Raw genomic sequence first — 6,496 nt, 5'->3', positions numbered from 1 at the left:
TTAAATGCTGATTGAGCACAGTGGTGTCCAGTACTCCTTCCCATTCGCTTGGAACGATTTGTTTCTCGAGTGGTCTACGATAAGATGCTCCCACAGAGAGATTAAGGTATTTTGCGCAGTTAATAAGGAATCGAGCAAGAGGAAAGACTGCAGTAACAGTGAGTAACATTAATGTCCATACAGAATGAGTTAGTGTCTGTCTTCAAAGAATGAAGTGTCAGGGCGACACGATGACCGCCACGTAACTGCACTGAGCTCTGTATTTCCAGGTGGGTGATTAGTTTTAGCTGCTTGGCCTGAAGTCAAGGACACAGCAAGCGGTCGTTTCGCTGAGTCCGGCACTGCAGCGGGCGTTGTCGTCGGTCGAGGTCGGCCGTGTCCAGTATAAATACAGGGCCAGGCCAGCTGATCGGCATCACATCGCAGCCGCAACACGCCGCTACATCATGAAGGCTTTCGTAAGTACACACAACCACTCGGTAAATTCGGCTCAGCTTCAAACAGATGGTCGTTATTGTTTTTCCGGAGAAACTCTGGTCACGTTAGCTACCTTCAAGAAGATACACTTTTTGTTATTGGATCACATAACTACATGCCGCTCTCAGTTTCATAATATTCTCCTCTTTCGTATGTATTACACAACTGCTAACGAATATTTTTGCTCAGAGGTTACAGGAGTTATGCGTCGTATCTGTCTTTGAGTTTGATGGTAGTTGCAGAATAAAGCTGCTAAAATGTTTAACGATTGTAATGCAAAATAACGTAAGTATAGAAGAAAAATCCTTTATGCCCAGACTTCTAACTACGAGTACATAGAGTGTCTGAAATTTTATGACAATGGATTTCTGGTTGGTCCTTCAAAGAAACAGTTTCTAACAACCTACTTACGACATAATCTGACGACCTCTATTACAAATTCGACAACACGGAACAATTGCGGTGAAAGAAATCATCAGTCATTGTCTAGACTGTGGACAAACACATATCCAGTGCATTAATAGGAGACTGGTAGGACCCAACTTCGTACATCAAAGACGGACAATCATTTTAAAAAAGCAGAGAATATTATACTCTAGCAACAAAAGAGAATTCAGGGAAGTTGGTAGAGAAATTTTAATGAAATATCACGAATCCCTAATAAGGAATGTATGTGAAGCCTACAATAAGATTGACTGCCAGATTTTTCAGAAAGATGAGAAACTTATAGTATATTCTTGTCATATGTAAACTCAAAAAACAGATCCAAAACTTCTATCCTGCCTCCTGTGCATCAGTCTGCCATTCAAAGAGAAGATGTCAGACATAAGGCCAAAATATTTTGTTAAACATTCAACAATTTCTTCACTAATGAGGATAACTAGGCTACCAATGCTTCGCCGTCACACACATTTACAAATAAGAGATACTGAAGTACGTATAATGGAATAATTTTCTTCTTGTTGAATTTGCAGGTTTGCTCTTTCCTCGTGGTCCTGCTGGTGGCGGCCGTGTTCGCCCAGGAGAAGGCCAAGGAGACCCTGAAGGGCGCCGAGGCCTACTACGCCTACGCCGCCCCCTACGCCTACAGCGCCTTCGGCTACCCCGCCGTCAGCGCCTACTCCGCCTACCCTTACGCTGCCGCCGGCTACCCCTACTACTACCGCTGAACACAAACACGTCGGTGGAGAAGTGATGGCTGTAATAGGGGACTTTACAAAAAATAAAATTTGTATATAGCAAAATTAAATCGTATCTGTTTGCTTACACCAGCCTTACGCCCTTACCACAAGGACTTCCAAGAGTCCATTAAGATGAAAGAAACAGAAATGCTTACACAGCAAGTCTCACAAAGAAAAAGGTAATAGATAATACAACGCTACAGCAACTGAATATGAACTGGAAGTATACAAAATTAAATTCTCTTCTATAATAAAATAACATGCAGGACTAAACCATATCTAGAAAACCTGTGCTTTGGCCAAGCAAATGTAGCCATTATAATCATCACAGTGGACATTGTTATCGCTGTTTAACCACAGTTCATGTAAACTGTAGGTGAGCTATATTTCAGTGTCATGCTGATATAACTTACTGTCTCATTGTGTAATAAGTTGTTCTATAATTTTTATATATGGTTGGTTCCAGCCTCAAATCTTAATTGCAAAAACACGACTATCTCTTGGCATTACTGCGGCACCAGCAGCACGCAGTATGTATTTTTGTTAGCAGAGAGGCATGCAAACTAGAAGCTATTTGTTGATGGAAACACTGCATTGTCATCATGATTTGAGTGGAAAAATCCTTTTTAAGGTTGATGTAAGGCTGGCACATTTGCCTCTCGTGACATTTAGTGCTCATTGCTTGTTATATACAGGTGTCCAAGTGCTTTTAATTAAATAGTGTATATCTTCATGTAGCTTCTAAATAACACACTGCATTAACTTTTCTTCATTAATAAATGACTTACCAAACAACTGCAACTCAGCAGCAATCAAGAACCTGCCTCTTTGCCACTGCCAGCTGAACAACAAGTCTTTGAAACCCGAGGTTACACTCATACAAAATATCTACATTAATTATTCCATATTTTCTAATATTTAATCTGTAATGGAACATTTTACAGGACAGCGTTTTTTAAAAAGTTAAGTAAATTCGTATTGCAAGCTGTATTAAAATTTTAGGAATATATTAAAAATTATTAATTTCATTTGGCGAGACCATGAGGTAGCTACCAAACACTTTAGTCAAAATTTTGTAAAACATGGTTCAAATTGCTCTAGTAGATAAATGTTTGACAAATATTTGCTAGCGAAATTTATAGTAATATATATTGGTACAGGATGACATGTATTGTATCTATCAACGTATGATGTGAGCAAGATACCATAACAGTAAAACTAAATGGCAATGCTGTGACTGATACGTCACAAGTTGTACATACTTTTAACAATCACATTTTAAATTTAGCAGCAAAAATAGAATCCAGTTGTTCTGTTGAGGAAGCAGGAGAATATCTTAAAAATGTGGTTCCAGCTAACTTAAAGCAAGAAGAAACAACAACTTCCTTCACTTAAATTAATACAATTATAAAAATTCTAAAAAACAGCCCCTCATATAGTGTCGATGGAATTTCAAACAGAATTCTGAAACGATATTCCAGCTTAATAAATAATATCTTTAGTGATATAGGCAATTAACCACTGGCATAAGGAATTTTGCCAGATAGGTTAAAATGTGCAGTTGTTAGGAAGGAGACAAAATGGCCTTAAACAATTATCGTCTAGTTTCCTTGGTGAAGTCTTTTCCCAAAATTTTCCAAATTGTCTAGTTTCCTTGCTGATGTCTTTTCCCAAAATTTTACAAATCGTCTAGTTTCCTTGCTGACGACTTCTCCCCAAAATTTTCCAAATAGTCATGTACTCAAGAGTGGTCTCACACTTCAGTAGAAACATTTTACTTGTCAAGTCACAGTTCGTTTTCCAGGAGAACTGCTAGACTGAGAACGCAATTTACACATTCACTTATCATAATGTAGCACAAGCCTTAAATAAATATCCAGGTGGCACTTTTTTGTCATCTGTTTAGAGCACCTGATTGTGTAAATCACGTGACTCTCTTGGAAAAACTCAATTTTCATGGAACTGATGATGGCATTACACACAGCTGGTATAAATCTTACTTAAGAAACAGAATACAAAAGTATGTGCGGAATAATTCGAACAATGTAGGAAGGTGATGGTAAACCTTTAGGGATGTGAGGTAGTGGTCCAATAAACTCTTCTGTCGCTGACGTTTCGTCCAGGACTGCGCTGGATATCTTCAGAGCGCTCCTCCGCTGAGTCTTGTCGACTGACTGGTCGGCCGTCCAAGAGTGAAATATATAATGTAGGAAAGAAGGCGTGGTCGATGTGAAAGAGGTAAAGAGAATTTTGCGACCATCACAGCACTCTTATTCGCTTATGACATTCGTCACAAATAATCCATCACAATTTGAGAAGAACAGTGATTTTGAATGTAAATTAAAATCATTCCTCCTGAACAACTCCTATTCCATTGACCAATTCCCAGTTAAAAGCTGGTAGCCAGTAAAAAAAAAAATATGCCTAGTGCGAGCAGGACTGATACACTGAGGGTTCTGTACAGACTTGTATATAAATAACCATCAATTAATTATACACTCTTTACCTGTGATCAATGCTGGCAAAATACTGGTTCCTGGAATTCCAAGACCGTATCAAAATCTCCACAATAGTTCCTCAGACTAGCCCAAACATACAAAAAGAAACAAGTGAGAGATTTCAGTTTATGTATGTAGAGAGAGAAGATTTAGTAAAATATTTTTATTTACTTACTTAAATATGACTACAACTTACCTTTTACGTTTGCTTTGAGTAATGTTCGTCTATTACACTTTTGACAAATCAGGAATGCAATGTATGTTCATATGGCGAAAGATATTTTTATGTGATATAATTACAGTTTAAGAAGTTCCAGATTTTTTACTTTACATGTACTGTGAAACCTTACTTCTTGCCGAATCTCATGATCCTAGGTCAATGGGAAGTACCCTATAGGCTTTGATCACTGAGTTTGCGAATATCGCAATATGTAATATAAATCGTCGTATCTTCTGACTGTGTTGATTTAGAAGCTTACAATCTTTCCATCGCCAAGAGACCGGAGCCCTTAGTGTGTGATACAGATTTGAATTTGATACATCAAACTGTTCCAGAGGTAAAGTGCCTTAACAGATGGACAAACAGGAGATCGATAAAAGTAACAAAAATATTTTTCGTCTTATATAATTGGAAACTAACAATTTTCGGATTTTTTCTTTTACTTGTACTATGAAGCATTGCTTATTGCCAATTTTCATGATTCTAGATCAGGAGGACGCACCCTATATGTTCTGCTGAGTGAGTTTTCAATTATCAAAATATGTGACATAAGTGACCTTGTCTCTTTACTGAAGTGACTTATAAGCTTAAACTATTTAAACCTCCAAGGAACTACAGAGCATAATATGTGACATAAATTTGAATTTGATACATCACCCTGTTCCTGAGAAAAAAGGACAGACAACAAAACAATCCTATAAGGGTTCTGTTCTTGCACACTGAGGCACAGAATCCTAAAAACTGAAAACCTTGTTTTTAAGTGTGGTTCCTTGTTTTTAAGTGTGGTTTGCGCTGTCCCCGCCCCACTGATGAGTTTTATTATTTGCGTCATTCGGCTCCGTCTTAATGTTGACTAAGATCGTCAAGTGAAAGAGGGGACGGCGCAGCTGATGAAGAAAAAGTCGCCTACGGCGATCATTCACCAGTAACTGACGCTGTCTGACTGCCTCTCGTAATAACTCTTATTCAGAACTCTTTTTTTTACAATAGTTACAGCGATTTATTTCTGATACCTATGTACAGCCACCTCTTGAGGTACCGCCTACTGCGTTACCGGCCATTAAATTCCTTCTTCCTATGTTCGCTGTTATACACAAAGTTCCTCATTATTCATTCTTCGTTTTTTTTTCTCGAAGTCCAACAATCGCCTCGGAGTATCCCGCCGCAGCGACTCTGGACCTCCATGGAGCGGCATCATCAGCCTCACTGGGTTTGCTCCATGGCGGCCTGGTACTTGCTGCGTCAACGAAAGTACGCGCCGGTTTCTGGCTTGGTGTGTGAATTATCTGCACATATAAAAACCAATTTATACACTTAATTAACAAATCCTAACCCGCAACTCAATTTTATCATTTAATTAGAATTTGTGCTAGGCTAGGGGCGATAGATGGCGCATGCAACAGACCACTTGTTGTCTGTTACACGACACATCCCTCCTGTAGCCCCGGCCTACACAAATCCTTTGACATTAACTATATACAAAATTATAGTAATTATATAACCTTAAACTCTGCCTTCCATAGACTATCTCGATTACTTTCTGCATGTTGTTGTTGTTGTGGTATTCAGTCCTGAGACTGGTTTGATGCAGCTCTCCATGCTACTCTATCCTGTGCAAGCTTCTTCATCTCCCAGTACCTACCGCAATCTACATCCTTCTGAATCTGCTTAGTGTATTCATCTCTTGGTCACCCTCTACGATTTTTACCCTCCACGCTGCCCTCCAATACTAAATTGGTGATCCCTTGATGCCTCAGAACATGTCCTACCAACCGATCCCGTCTTCTGGTCAAGTTGTGCCACAAACTTCTCTTCTCCCCAATCCTGTTCAATACTTCCTCATTAGTTATGTGATCTACCCATCTAATATTCAGCATTCTTCTGTAGCACCACATTTCGAATGCTTCTATTCTCTTCTTGTCCAAACTATTTATCGTCCATGTTTCACTTCCATACATGGCTACACTCCATACAAATACTTTCAGAAATGACTTCCTGACACTTAAATCTATACTCGATGTTAACAAATGTCTCTTCTTCAGAAAAGCTTTTCTTGTCATTGCCAGTCTACATTTTATATCCTCTCTACTTCGACATCATCAGTTATTTTGCTCCCCAAA

The 6,496-nt window shown here is 38.9% G+C and overlaps 1 long non-coding RNA gene across 1 annotated transcript; it reads left to right on the top strand.

The window, feature by feature from the left end:
• Positions 1–308: 308 nt before the first annotated feature.
• LOC124605146 lies at positions 309–1,726 on the top strand. The gene is made up of 2 exons (XR_006978610.1): positions 309–458; positions 1,452–1,726. It is a non-coding gene; the product is annotated as an uncharacterized LOC124605146 (long non-coding RNA).
• Positions 1,727–6,496: the final 4,770 nt, after the last annotated feature.

The sequence above is a fragment of the Schistocerca americana genome, chromosome 3 (genome assembly GCF_021461395.2).
Source record: "Schistocerca americana isolate TAMUIC-IGC-003095 chromosome 3, iqSchAmer2.1, whole genome shotgun sequence".
Lineage (NCBI taxonomy): Eukaryota > Metazoa > Arthropoda > Insecta > Orthoptera > Acrididae > Schistocerca > Schistocerca americana.
Note: the sequence above shows the minus strand (reverse complement) of the source record. Positions and strands in the feature narration are given on the sequence as shown.